This window comes from Palaemon carinicauda, chromosome 5 (genome assembly GCF_036898095.1).
Source record: "Palaemon carinicauda isolate YSFRI2023 chromosome 5, ASM3689809v2, whole genome shotgun sequence".
Lineage (NCBI taxonomy): Eukaryota > Metazoa > Arthropoda > Malacostraca > Decapoda > Palaemonidae > Palaemon > Palaemon carinicauda.
In genome coordinates this window covers 144051541-144067102 of record NC_090729.1, presented here as the reverse complement: position 1 = coordinate 144067102, position 15562 = coordinate 144051541, and positions in this window count along the sequence as shown.

Sequence of the window (15562 nt, the reverse complement as noted above, 5' to 3'; positions counted from 1 at the left end):
TCTGCTGGGACCGTTCCTATATTGAAAGAATAGAATTCCTTCAATACTCTGATTAGAAATCAGTCATTCTTACCCCACAGTGTTAAAGAATAAAAAGGGGAAGTGACTTGTACACTTCTCTACCCCTAGGGGTTAGAACCCTTTCGTCAGAGTTCCTTGATAGAGGAATCTCCTTATAGTTAATACTGAGGGGAGGTAACAGCATTTGCTTGCAGGGGATACACAAATATGTGTCTCCAACTATCCCTTTCTAGCTTACTATCCTAAGTTATTTTAGTTAAAAGCTGACTTTTACATATTGCTTATCAGTGAGATAAGCAATTGTATACTCATTCTGCTTTCCTTCCTTTACAGGAGGAACCCCAGATGACATGTGTTGCAGTCTTCTGCAATATCAAGAGTAAGTACTTTTATGGTCATAATACATGCAGGTTTCATGCCCCCTGCAATATTATTTCCGAGTCCCTGCATTATTGGAACCCTCAGGTTTGCAATGTATGTCGGACCTTTATGTTCGAGGTTTTCGAGAATCCCAAGACGGTGGAGTCTAGGGATGCAGCTCGTAACAAACTACGCAACTGGGTGAGAGGTTTCCAGAAAATCCCTCCGGGACCATACCTACCTAATGATAGGATGCGTAACCTACTATTCCCGAAAGCAAGTAAGGAAATAGTGGTGCCCCAGGCACAATTCACACCTCCCTGCGGCCAGATAGCCCTTGGGACGAAGGGCAGGAAGCCCACATGGGAAGAGGTGGATAATGTCGTGTTGGAATTGCTTCCATCTGTGCCGGTTCTAGAGCCATTAACATCGACATCTTCACCCTCTACCCCTCTATTAGACGAAATGGACCAATTATTGGTCCATATGAAAGGTCTAATAGAAAACTTTCGCAAACAAGACGAAAAGGAGGAAGCGAAATGCAAGATAGGGCTCTGTGAAGCTCCACTTGTTGCTCCCCAAGAGTCATAAACGACCCAGAGACCAAGACCTTCCGACATGCTCCAAAACCAATCCTTGGAGGTTTGCGGAGCTTATGCCAATTCTAAACGGCAAACTCTACATCTCGGAGAAGATGGGTGCTGTTCCTTTGGATGAAATCCAGTTTTGGCCAAGCTTTGACGCTTTCCCTAATTGCTTCATTCGAAAGAGACATGAACCAACGTCAAGAAAAGAAACGGAACTGAAGGAGGTCATGATTCTCGACCATGATAAGGCACAGGCTATCTTGTCAAGTAGCCTGAGAAAGGCGGGTTACTCGGTGTCGAAAGTGTTCACACTAAGTAACAGACACCCTTCCTTTCTTGCTCCTGCTTCAATATCATTCCCCTTTACGTGGAAGGCATTTAAATCTGTTGCCAAGGCAGTGGAGGCAGGTAGACCATGTCCTGCACTCGAGGACTGCAAGCCTCTGTCACTAGCTTTTCCCAGGCAGGAGAAGGATTGGAAGGAAATCCACTTAACCTTTTCAATAGGAAGACTAGACGCGGATGTCGCTAGACGACAGTTTAGCGAGAATCTCTCTAAACTATCTGAGTTTCTTTTGGGTAAGGAACAAGAGACAAAGGAGAGACTTGCAGCGTCCCTATCCCTACAGAACTGCATAGAGTTGTGTTCACCCCACCAAAGTACCCCAGACATGCTCATGGTCTTGGCCAAAATGCATATGGCCACCTTAGTAAAAGACCTTTATGCCTTTATGAAGGCTAGGAGAGCCTGTAGGGAATTTGTGTTCGCTGCCGCAACAGTGAAACACGAAACCAGGAGGCTGATATCTTCCAACATCTGGGGTAGAGACCTCTTTCCAAACGAGGTAGTTAGAAAGGTGATTAAGAAGGCCACCACGGAGAACATAGGACTTCTCCAAAAGTGGGGCATCTTTTCAAAGAGAAAGTCTTTCACGGCTGTGGGTCCCCAACCTAAAAGGAATACGGAAAAGTCTAGAAATGTTCCTCGGGCTGTTCAACAACATCCCACAGTTGCAATGACCGCGGTGCCACAGGCAAGTGGTCGAATACGTAAACCTTCTGATCAGGCGAAGCAAAGAGACGCTTCTGGTAGGGGGGAGGTTCCTTCAGCATCGCTGGACCTTCGATCCTTGGGTCCAAGGCTAATCAAGATGGGACTAGGATGGGAAATAGACATGCCTCCACCATCATTTCCTCAACTCTTCCTACACTCCAAAACCCTCCTGGAAGAGTATACCTGAGAGCTCCAGAGCATACAGGCGGTAAGGAAAGTATAGTCCATCGAATTCCAGGGAAGGCTGTTTTGTGTCCACGAGAAGGACTCAAGAAAACTCAGAGTCATTCTGGACTTGTCGCCACTCAACAAGTTCAAATAAAACAGCAAGTTCAGAATGTTAATCCTTCTGAACATAAGGACCTTGTTTCAAAAAGGGGTGTTCGCAGTCTTGTCAGACCTGAAAGATGGCTCTTGGCAACTTCCAGTCAGTCACCTCCTCCCCTCCTACCTAGGATTCAAGTTACAGAGGATAACATATGTCCTAGGAAAGATACTTGTTGGACTAAACACAGTCCTAAGTCATACAAAAACAAAGCCTAAATATGGTTCAGGCAACAATGTACCTGGACGAAAGGCTGGGGTGGCCATCACCCGAAGTGGCTGGTCTATGAGCATCCAAGGAAGTGATCCGGTTCCCAGAACATTGGGGATGCAAGATAAGCTTCAAGAAGTCTCGATTCTCTCCAGCTCAAAGGCTTCAATGGTTAAAAAACCATTGAAACCTGTGGTCACACCAACTCTCCTTTCCCTTGGGGATGTAAAAGGAGATTGCAGGGTCGGTCAAGAGACTATGGTAATCAGTCAGGATTCCAAGACGCTAACAGGGAGGATTTCAGAACTCTCTCCAGTTCGCAATAGTGACAGACCCAGTGCTAAGACCACAGCTGAAAGATGCGTTAACAGTCTGGAGAAGATACGCATCAAACGCTCGAAGAGATCTAAAAAGACCGATATCGGTCTTTCCTTAATCGCTTCCCTAACAATGGTCAAAGGCCAAAAGTCCCAAGACCATATTGGTCCTGTCATGGGTGGGGAAACTCTCTCCACACAGATCAGACCTCCTCAGGCTGATCTGGGACATCGAAGCGATAATGAGAAATCGGAACCGACAAGGCTAGAGAGCATCTCATACAGTCTAGGTGACGTTAACCATCCCTTACCTAAAGGGATGGCACCTATCAGCAGTTCACGTACAATCGATCTGCAATGTGACAGCGGATGCTCTATTCGGACTCAAGCCGATAGAGTTAGAATGGTCCACAGACGCAGACTTATTCTCTCCCAGATGGGAACAAGTCCCCGAGCTGCAGATCGACCTCTCCGTCACGAGCGTCATCAAGAAACTACCTCGATATGTAGCCCCATACGAGGATCCTCTAGTGGAGATAACAGACATCATGTCTCTAGTATAAAATGGATGGACCCAGAAATTCCTGTTCATCCCATCCAATCTCCTGCTGAAGGTCCTCAACATGCTGAGATCCTTCCAGGGAGGAGTGGCTCTGTTGGCTCCCAAGTAGCCCAAGAGCAATCTGTTCCCTTTCGTGAAGGAACTGAAGCTGAGGCTGGCCCTAGTTCTGAACCCAGGACTATCTCAGAAGGTTCAGAAGTTAATTGCCTTCGATTTATCACAGAGACCCCAAACCCTTCATTCCATGATTTTCTTGCCCTAGCAGTTAGGAAAAGATTTGGGATCTCAGAAGTCAATATAGAATTCTTAGAAGAATACAAGTCTAAGTCAACTAGAAGACAATATGAGTCATCTTGGAAAAAGTGGGTTGCTTTTGTAAAAGCAAAAGGACCGAAAGAAATTTCAATGAACTTCTGTCTATCCTTCTTTGTCCACCTTTATAATCAAGGTCTGGCGGCCAACACGATAACTACGTGCAAGTCAGCCTTGACTAGACCTCTTCTATATGCCTTTCAAGTGGATCTGGCGAATGAAATCTTTAATAATCTTCCAAAGGCATGTGCAGCACTGCCAAAGCCCATCTCATGGTCTTTGGACAAGGTCCTACATTATGCCTCATCTGTGAAGAATGAAGATTGTTCCCTCAAGGATCTAACCCGAAAGGTTATTCTAATGTTCGCTATAGCCTCTGGGGCTAGAGTTAGTGAAATAGTGGCCCTATCAAGAGATGAGGTCCACATTCAGTTCACAGAAGCGGGAGAACTGAATCTCTTTCCTGATCCAACCTTTCTCGCTAAGAACAAGCTACCCACTAAGAGGTGGGGTTCCTGGAGAATCTGCCCTCTGAAGGAAGATGTCTCTCTATGTCCCGTAGTGTCTAAAGGTCTACCTTCGTAGAACTTCAGACTTCAGGGGAGGACAGCTCTTTAAAGGAGAAATCTCTGGATCAAACTTATCCCTAAAACAACTGAGGGCGAAGTTCACCTACTTTATTCGCAGAGCAGATCCTGACAGTACTCCCGCAGGTCATGATCCGAGAAAAATTGCTTCATCACTGAACTTTTTTCAGTATATGGACTTTGAGCGTCTTCGCTCATATTCTGGATGGGAATCATTCAGGGTGTTCTACAACCACTATGCTAAGCAGGTCCATGAACTGAAGCATTATGTGGTGGCGGCCGATAGTGTATTAAAACCTGTCGTCTAATTCTGCGATGAACAGTTAATTGATTGGGACTGTCAATTAAATGGAGATGGTGTCAGCACTTTTAGTGTGATTCCCTTTTAAATGAGTGTTACCATGGTGACACTAACTTTGTTCAAAATCTCAGGTGTGGAATTATACAGACAGCACTAGTGCCGTGTGTACGTAGTACACAGCGTTGATAGAATATAACAGGTACAGAAATTATGAAGAGAAATTTAATTAAAAACTTTTCTTCAGTCTGAGAGTGGCACTCATCATTTCTTCCCTTTCAAAAGGGAAAAATAATTTCTGTATATGTTGCAGGTATAATACCTTTATCATGCTACATTCTTTTTACTTGTTAATTCATTTAGTCATTTATTAGAAACAAATGTCTATTAGAATGTAATTGCGTCCTAATTCGCCCGACAATTGCATGTTTAAGATGCCATAGTTCTTTGACTTACTCATGTAAGTATACTTCATATCATTGTATGCTTGCAAACAATGGATATAATGGACACTGATATTGGTTCGGCAATATATACAAACCATGAGACTGTTTGTATACTCAGTGTATACTTATGTTTGCTCATACAATATATGCTAACCTTGAGGCCCCTTTTCTACCGTCTAGAATGACTCTTCCCTGTAGGGGGCAGGAAGCACTAACATCGTTTATGATTATTGATGATGACAGATAACGGTAACGTCATTTGTCTCAAATGGTCCAGATGACCATAGAAATATTGTCCTAAGGTTAAGTCACTGATAAAAATCCACAGATACATTAATGCTCTGGTATGCTTCCATCAGGACGATATGGCTTGAGCCCAAAAAACGGATTTTGAGCGAAGCGAAAAATCTATTTTTGGGTGAGATAGCCATGTCGTCCTGATGGACCCACCCTTCTTTTCTAAAGAAAAGATCTTCACAGTATCCCTCCCGAAACTACTGTATCTGTAACACCATGCTCAGTGCTACAAGGAATGTCCACCATCTTGGATATGGCGCTGTTGTGATACTCAATAGTAGTATGGGAACTAGGGTAACTTTGATACGGCTCCCCTTCTAATCCTGCCACTTTCCCCTTCGAAGCGTAAACGCTATTCGGGGCGCAGATTGCTATGTGGCGTGTCAAGAATATGTCCCCTGATATTATGCGATATCCTTGAGAAAAAATTTAAGGATATTCGCGCCAGGGGTTAGAATTCTGGAGACCTAAAGGTAAAATTCTCTGGGAATATCACTGTAGTACATATATCCCTTAGGAAGCTACTAACAGGAACTTCCATCAGGACGACATGGCTATCTCACCCAAAAATAGATTTTTCGCTTCGCTCAAAATCTGTTTTGACAATGGGATGGTCATAATGACGTCTCCAAAAATTCTTGTAATTACTTAGTTCATCTCTTACTTTACCAATTTCAGTTTTAAAATGACCCACAGCTTCAGGACCCATGCTAGGAAAATCTACTGAAGCCAGAGCAAGAAGTGCTAGGTCTGCATCCTTACAAACAAAGTTGAAAGTCAATTCCTGTTCCTTAAGCCTAGCGTTAATCTCCTCGGGGCTGAGCATTTCTGCCTTAGGTGGTGGAGTGATGTTTACGTTAAAAGTGAAGTCCGCCATCTTGGAATGATCACGTTTGATGAACGGAGTCGTTAATGCAAACAAAGGACAAATCTGAATTTTCAAACGAACGTGAAAATGAAGCTTACCAAATTTACTAGCGTGATAATTGAATATTTAAAGTTACTCATGATGGATGAAAATTGTTTAATTGGAAAAAAAATGTATATCATGAAATTACTTTAAAATTAAAACGGACCGGACCCAGCAAAACGGACGATGCCCAGGTCACGTGACATTAAACACTTTACTAAAATGAATGATATACGCACAGGGCGATAAATTGGGGATAAAACTATTCATGAAGAGCATAAAACATTGTCGAAATGCACATGGGCTTATGAGACAAAAAATCAAGTTAAAAGTTAAAATAACAGGTCGAGGCTGACACTGTTGGTGTGACGGTTTCACAGTTACAGGCGCACTGAGGTGACCACTGAATTATACAAAATGTAGATAGGCGCACGAGGCAACGACTTTGAAGTGCACTCTCGTGGAGGCTAAACAAATATAAAATTTTCCTCACGCGGAGGTAAAACAAATATATCCTCGCTAAAGGACAAAAACAAAACAAATCCTCGCTAAAGGACAAAAACAAAAATCTTCTCACTAAAGGAAATTAAATGGAACTACACGCAGTAAGTTACGTACGGCAGACAATTACGCACCCTTAGTTTGGGTTGTAAACAAGAATTACGCACCCTTTAGTTTGGGTTGTAAACAAGATCCGCCATCTCGGAACAAACTCGTGGAATGAAATGGACTTGTTGAAATTAAGTTTCTACGTTACTTGTAAGACGACTTAAAATTATGTTGCACCAATTCGCTCTGTAGGACAAGGACACGTGCTAGGTATACGAGGAACGTTAGTTAGAAAAGTTAAGGTTACTTAGGGAAGGTAAACGACACAAAGGAAGGTAGAGCAAGGAAAAAAATGTTACAAAATAGATGTTAAATGAGCCAAATTAGTTGACAGAACGAGTACACTGGTGCTCTCGTTGAGCAGTAAACACGGGCGTCTGAACAACAAAAACCTTAGTTTAAGCAGTTTAGAACTTTCTGGTTATAAGCGGAATCCGCCACAACATGTGGGTGAGGGGATTCAAGACAAAGCAAAGTTCCTACAACTAGTTGTAGTCTTTTTGTAGAGAACATTCAAGCAACAAATTAACCTGGTTACCTAGTTCTTTCCTTAAACACGTGGTCAATACAAAAAGATCATAATGACTAAAAATCTCTCTTCCCAATTAAAGTCTGGGTATTACACATTCGACAAACTGGCTGGTGTGTGTGGGTAAGTGATATAGCGAGTTACTGTATGCTTAATCAAGCTGATTAATTATGCTAATGCTTCACAAGTCAAAGGTAATGGATCCGGTTCGAAGGACCACTCCTGTGGAGAATTATTTTATTATAATTAATTAAATGTTTGAGTGGGACTTACTTAGTCCAGGAAAGTCTCCCTTTTACTGACGTAGTTTACTAACCCTCACTCTTAAATGCAAATGTAGTAATTGTACTGTCCAGAGGCCAGAGAACTCCACACGTGAAAATAAAAGTAATGTAATGGCCTACTCTAGCTTTGTCAGGTCTATAGTCATCTGCAGTCTTAGGCTCTGTTTAAGCTCCGTCCCAGTTACCCCAGTGAGATGCTGGACAGGAGTCTCACGTTAAGTAATTAGAGACAATAACAAAAATGGGAGTAGTGATGTAAAGTAAAGTTATGTTCAAAGACATGGATCTTTACCTTCGAAGCAGATAGATTAATACAAAGTTCCTCGCTGATTCACTTATGACTTACTTAGGCTTACTTCTTTCAAATATCGGGTATTTTATCCCGTGATCAACTAATTATAATAGACATATTGAAATAAATGAGGGAGTAAAAATACAACAAGGTTTAATTAACCTAATGTTGATTTATTTTACAAATTTACATTAAATGAAACCGACATCTTAACAAACACAAGGTAACAACAGAAATGCAAATTAAATAAGAAATATGATTGATTAGACTCATGGTCTTCTGCAATAATTGAACTTAGGTTGGACACGTGGCCCATGTGACCCAGAGACTGTGCTAGTCTCGAAAGCAAAAAATGATATGGAAAAAATATATACACACAATGCCACCACACACAACCCGAAATATGTAATAGCCAGTTAACCTAATCAAGATAAAATTAGTCTAAACTAAAGAAATGGGGGAAAACTAAGTGGCCACAAGATGGTACCTGCACTCCAAGGAATACCGTCCTTGTCCTCAATTGGCTGTTGACCAGATCGTTGCACAGTTGCACTCTTGACTGGCTCACCCCTAAAATCTTCACTTTTGGCAGTAGGGTTTCCCAGGTTCCACTCCTTCACTGTCTCCAGCCGGCAGGACTCGTGTGCGAGTCAAGTTTTGGGAGAGGTGGGGGGGAATGAGCCAGCGGTACACGGATCCACTGACAGGTTGGTCAGTCGCTCACCACAGCTTCCGGACGAATGGGCTGAGGTTAAGGTTGAGGGGGCTGACCTGGCTTCACCTTTTAAGACAAGTGACGAAAGTTGGGTGCAGGGAACCCATTGGTGGTGCCATATCGGGACTTTAGGACAGGGCAATATATTGTTGCAAGGAGTGCATAGGAGGCAGGATTTTGTACTAAATACTCAGAGAAATCTTGATGCTCTAAGGGAGTTTATATATACAATAATCATACTTATTCTGGCTTGCTAAAAATTAATAGTTAAAATAAGAAACAAGCAATGGGCTGGTGCGATGGGCATACATCTTAAGATTAACAGACCTTAATTGGTACTGAGAAATAAAAGCTGCATTCAAATCAGCAGTATTAGAATTAAATTCAAACGCAGTTTAATATTTAATCTCGATCCAAGTAGTTTAAGGAAAGAACCAACATACGGCGGGGTAAGGCTCTTGCTGTGTGTATCTAGGCTGTGACGTCATGAGCATGGCGTACGTTACTGTCAACAAGTTTAGTTGATTTAAAATAGTTTTCCCGATGTTTGGTAAAGAAAACTTGATGTAGGAGAGAATGTTTAAGGGATAGCTACAGTATTATTAGGAGAGAGCCAAAAATATGAATGAAAGAAGAATAGAAGAAAATTCTTCACAATATATATATATATATATATATATATATATATATATATATATATATATATATACTAGCTAAGCTACGACCCTAGTTGCAAAAGCAAGATGCTATAAATCCAAGGGATCCAACAGGAAAAAAATAGCCCAGAGAGGAATGGAAATAAGGAAATAAATAAATGGTATAAGAAGTAATGAAAAGTAAAATAAAATATCTTAAAAACACTAACAACATTAAAATGGTATTATTATTATAAAATTAATTTTTAGATATACTTACTTGGTAGTTACATATATATAGCTTAATCCCACGTTTTGCCGCGCGCACGGCAGAAATTCAATTTTCACGGCAATCACCGCCATGACAGTAGGTGGTCCTACATGAGCGCCATCTCTCATAGGTTACCAGAACTATTCCCAATATTCCTCAGAAATGCCATGCCCCTGTTTTCAGAGGGGAGGAGGGAGGGCCCTTTTATATATGTAACTACCAGGTAAGTATATTTAAAAATTAATTTTATAATAAAAATACTATTTTTAAATATGTAACTTCCCTGGTATTTACATATATATAGCTGATTGACACCATTGGTGGTGGGTAGAAAACCTCATCCCATCGGGAATTCGTATAATTATTAATAGCTACAATTAGTAGTACTAACAATCTGGTTCTTACCTGATAAGGAAGCTGGATTCAAAGTTATCCTGCCTCATTTTGCCTGCATTCCTTAAGAGACTCAGCGATCCACTCAGGGGGCTGTAAAAGTCTCTGTGGGGCTGCCACATGGTCTTGACCTTAGCGTGGCTAGACCTCCACCCTTGCAAACCTGGCATAACCATGAATACTAAATCTGACCACCTACTCCAAAATTTAAAAACATATAAATAAACTAACTTGACTTGCATCCCAGACTGTGGAAGGCTGCAACAACCTTCACAGACAACCTGTGAACACAAATACAAGAAAAAAGGCAAGGGTTTATATAAGTTAAAGGGAAGAGGCAGTAGACCCTTCTCCAACTACGACGCCGGAGGTAACGTACGGACCCAGGGAACAGCAATCCTCATACTGGGTCTGGACATCCTTGAGATAAAAGTCTGCGAAGATTGATTTACTTCGCCAGAAAGTAGCCTCCAGAATTGACTTCATTGACTTATTGTGCTTGTAAGCCATAGAAGTTGCAACAGCTCTTACCTCATGTGGTTTCACTTTAAGGATTGGGAAACTCCTTTCCTCACAATTCTGGTGAGCTTCCCTTATCAAATCATTGATGAAAAAAGCTAGAGCATTCTTTGATAAGGGCAAAGAGGGTTTTCTAACTGAGCACCAGAAGTTGTCTGTTTCTCCTCTCAGGTTTTTGGACGTGTGCAAATAAAATTTCAGAGCTCTCACTGGACAAAGGCCTCTCTCCTTCTCTTGTCCAACCAAGTGAGATAGTCCTGGGATGGTAAAAGATCTAGGCCAAGGTCGGGAAGGATTCTCGTTTTTCGCGAGAAAGCCCAGCTGAAGGGAGTAAACAGCCTTGTCTCCATCAAAGCCCACCTTCTTGCTGATGGCTTGTAACTCTCCTACCCTTTTTGCTGTAGCCAAAGTAACTAGGAAAAGAGTCTTCTTGGTAAGATCCTTCCAAGACGCCTTGTCCAAGGGTTCAAACCTACTTGAGGTTCAAAAGGCCAGGACTATATCCAGGTTCCAAGAGGGGGTTGGATTGTCCCTCCTCTTAGTCGTCTCAAAAGATCTAATGAGATCTGAAAGATCCTTGTTACCTGACACATCAATATGTCGGTGACAAAAGACGGAGGCTAGCATGCTGAGGTAACCCTTGATGGTAGGCACAGCCAGTTTCTCTTTCGAACGCAGATACAGCAGAAAATCTGCTATATTGGCTATAGAGGTACTGGTAGAGGAAAATTTGTTATTCCTGCACCATACTCTAAATATATCCCACTTGGATTGGTAGACCCTAATAGTGGATGACCTTCTTGCTCTGGCGATAGCTCATGCAGCCTCCCTTGAAAAGCCCTTCGCTCTTGCCAGCTTTTCGATAGTCGAAAGGCAGTCAGATTGAGAGCAAGGAGATTTTGGTGGTACCTCTCTAAGTGAGGCGGTTTGAGTAGATCGCTCCGATTTGGTAATGTTTTGGGGGGTATCTACCAGCTACTCCATCATCTCCACAACCCAAGGCCTCATGGGCCAAAATGGAGCTATCAGGGTCATGCGATTCTCTGAATTTTTTCAGGACTCTGTCTAGGATCTTGAATGGAGGAAAAGCGTACACGTTTAGACCCTCCCAGTTCAGAAGAAAAGCGTCCACTGCGGCTGCTTCCTGGTCTGGGACTGGAGAGCAAAATACTGGCAACCTCCTTGTCATTTGTGTGGCGAAGAGGTCTATCGAGGGTTGACCCCACAATATCCAAAGGCTGGTGCACACCTCGTGATGCAGGGTCCACTCTGTAATTAGAACTTGCCTTCTTCTGCTGAGCATATCCGCCCTGGCGTTTTTCTCCCCTTCGATGAAGCGAGTAATCAGGGTTATGTCCTTGCTTTCGCCCAGAGAAGTAAATCTCTCGCAGCCTTGTAAAGCGAGGCCGAATGAGTGCCTCCCTGCTTTTTGATGTAAGCCAACGCAGTGGTGTTGTCTGCGTTGATCTGAACCACTCTTCCTAGGACTTTCTTCTGAAAGTGAATGAGGGCTAGGTGAATGGCCACTAGCTCTTTGATATTCATGTGCCATTTCCTTTGAGACTCTATCCACAGACCCGATGTCTCGGCCTTCCCGAGTGTTGCCCCCCACCCCATGTCCGAGGCGTTGGAGTACAACACTAGGTCAGGGTTCTTCTGATACAGATCGAGACCTTCCTGGAGTTTGTTGGTATTGTCCCACCAATCCAAATGATTCCTGATCCCCAGAGGGATAGGCATCCACTTTTCCAGACTCTGACCTTTCGTCCAAAACTTTGCCAGATGAAATTGAAGAGGCTGTAGATGAAGTCTTCCCAGGGATACAAACTGTACGATCGATGAGAGGGTGCCCAGGAGACTCATCCAATCTCTCACCGAGCAGGACCGTAAGTCTAGGAAACTGTCGCATTTTTACTAGGCAATCCAGAATGCGTTTCGGGGCTGGAAAAACCCGAAAAACCACTGAGTGAATTCTCATCCCCAGATAAATGATATTCTGTGAGGGTGTTAGTTGGGATTTGGCCAGGTTTACCATCAGACCTAACTGTTGTGTCAAGGACATTGTCATTTGAAGAGCCTCCAGACACTTTACTTGTGACTCTACTCTGAGTAGCCAGTCATCCAGGTACAAAGAAATCCTTACTCCCTTTAGGTGAAGCCAGCGAGCCTGTTGGACATTACTCTGGTAAAAACATAGGGAGCCATGCTCAGTCCAAAACAGAGTGCTTTGAACTGATAAGTGGTCTTGAGGAACACGAACCTTAGAAACTTTCTGTGGTCTGGGTGTATCGGGATATGGAAATATGTGTCCTGTAGATCCAATGACACCATCCAGTCTCCCTGTCTGGTGCCTGCAAGGACTGACGCTGAAGTCTCCATGGCAAATTTTACCTTGCAGACGAATTTGTTTAATGGACTGACGTCCAGCACAGGTCTCCATCCCCCCCCCCCCCCCCGAGCTTTTCGGAACTAGGGAAAGACTGTTGTAAAACCCCTCCGAGGAGGTATCCTCTACCACTTCTATGGCTGATTTCGACAGCATAAGGTTCACTTGCTCTTGAAGAGCTGCTGCCTTGATCCCTGAGTGGGTTGTTCTCAACTCTAAGGGTATCGACGACATGGGAGGCATTGTCAGGAAGGAGATCTTGTATCCCTCCTTGAGGACGTTGATGGTCCAGATGTCCGCCCCCCTTTGGCTCCACTCTCGCCAAAAGTGGGAAAGTCTGGCTCCCACTATTTTCTGGAGATTGCATGTCTCACTTTCTTGATGTGGCTTGCTGTCTTGGGAATTTGCGAGCTTGACCTCCAGCCGCAATCCTCTGAGTTCACCTTGAAGGCGCTCTCCCACAAAAGGGCTGACGAGTGGGAGGAGCCTCGTTTTGTTTCTTTGCTAGAAAGCTAGCTGGGAGCTACTTTCTTAGCAGTCCTAGAAATGAGATCTTGTGTAGCCTGTTGTGCCAGAGCTGCCGACAAATCCTTCACTAAGTCCGGGGGGGAAAAGATGTTTACCCAATGGAGCAAATAAAAGTTCAGATCTCTGAACAAGGGACAAACCTGAGGATAAGAAGGAACAAAACATAGCCCTCTTTTTAAGAACTCCTGCTGTGAAAAGGACGGAAAGTTCGATGGAGCCATCCCTCACGGCCTTATCCAGACTGGCAATCAGATGCATCTGAGCTTTGTTCTTAAGGTCTGTGGCCTCTGTGAGCACTCCGAGAGTCCAGTCCATAAGGCTGAAGACTTCTATTGTCCGAAAAGTTCCCTTCAGCAGATGGTCCATTTCAGAAGTGGACCACATAATCTTCGACTTGCTCATGGCTGACCTGCATGAAGAGTCAACAAGTCTGGAGAAGTCTCCCTGGGAGGAGGCAGGCACTCCCAGACCGAGAACTTCCCCTGTCGACTACCACACATTAGATCTGGAGGCCAATCTAGTTGGAGGAAAGGAAAATGAGGCTTTCCCTAGATCCTTCCTCTTGGATGTCCATTGGTTGAGAGTCGTGAAAGCTCTCTTAACTGATCTAGCAAGAACCATCTTTTTGAAGGAAGATGTTTTTCGGGGTCTGCCCTTCAAAACTGAGAGGGTGGGCTCTGAGGCATAGGTTGTGTAAAGTCCTCTGGATACAGAGATGTTAAATCTGACAGAAGCTTTTTAAAGTCAGCTGCCTGCAGCGAATCCTGAGATTCGTCCTCTAAAACCTTTGCTAAAGGGACATCGATCTCCTGAGTTGAATGGGTAGGAGACAAAAGTGCGTCATCCTGTCTGTAATTGTCTTCCATAAAGATCTCATCCTGTCCTGATGGAACATCGCGAAGGATATCATTCAATTGTGAAGAGGCATCACGTTTACGAATTGTAAGTCTCGAGGGAGAGACCAGTTCCAGTGCTTCCAACCTAAGTCTATCATGCTGTAAGGAAATATCAACATCGTGACCCTCATGCTGCGAGGGTAAGTCCTGCTCGCATGCGTCCAGCGAGCGTTCAACATGCTGTATGTCAACCGTGTGACGCGAGAGAGTGTTAGCTGCGCGTCCAGAGAGTCGCGAAGGAGAGACAACAACTTGTTTATCCTGCTGCGAGGACAAGTCCTGACTGCATGCGTCCAGTATGCGTCCAGATTGCTGCATGCGTCCATGTTGCTGTGAGGTTTCAGCGTGTTGCATGTGTCCCACATGCTGTAAGTTTACAGCGTGACGCGAGGAAGCGTTAGTATCGCGTCCAGTAGAGCGCGAAGGAGAGACAACTGTTTGTCTAACATGCTGTGGTGACAAAACCTTACTGCATGCGTCTAGCATACGTCCAGACTGCTGCATGCGTCCAGTTTGCCCTGAGCTTCCAGCGTGCTGCATGCGTCCGCATGATGTATGTTTACATCCTGATGCGAGGGCGCGTGTGTCGCGCGTCCAGCAAGTCGCGAGGGGGAGACAACTGCTTGTCTATCATGCTGTGTGGACAAATCTTGACTGCATGCGTCTAGCATACGTCCAGACTGCTGTCTGCGTCCAGAATGCTGCGAGGGAGAGACGAGAACCTTGCCGCTTCCGGCAACGCGTTCCGATCGCTGCGAGGGAGCGTTGCTGAGTGTAGGATAAATACGCTGTCCAATAACGTCTTGGTTAACGGTAGCTTTTTTCCTTGGTCTGTTGATGTCTTTAGGCTCTTTTAGACGAGACTTCTCTGTTTGAGAATCGTAAGTGTCAAACAGTGACGAAATCAACCTCTTTAGTTCAGACAGATCAGACATTTGATGAGCGCCGTGTGTGCTAACTGAACCGTGCACTGATTGCTGTGAGGGATTGTCAACCGTCATCGGGTGGCCGCCGGGGGAAAGTCCTAGCGACATTTCCCAATCTGGGGGAGAGGGAGAAGCGTGTACAGACGTAAACTGAGCACCTTCTTCCTCCGACGAACTATGTGTCTTTCATGAATGTTTTGGCGCTGACACATCGTCTTCTTCCGAAAGAAAAACCTCCGGCGAGCACCAGTTACTGCAGGATGCTTTAGTAGGAGACATATGTCTCTTGAGAG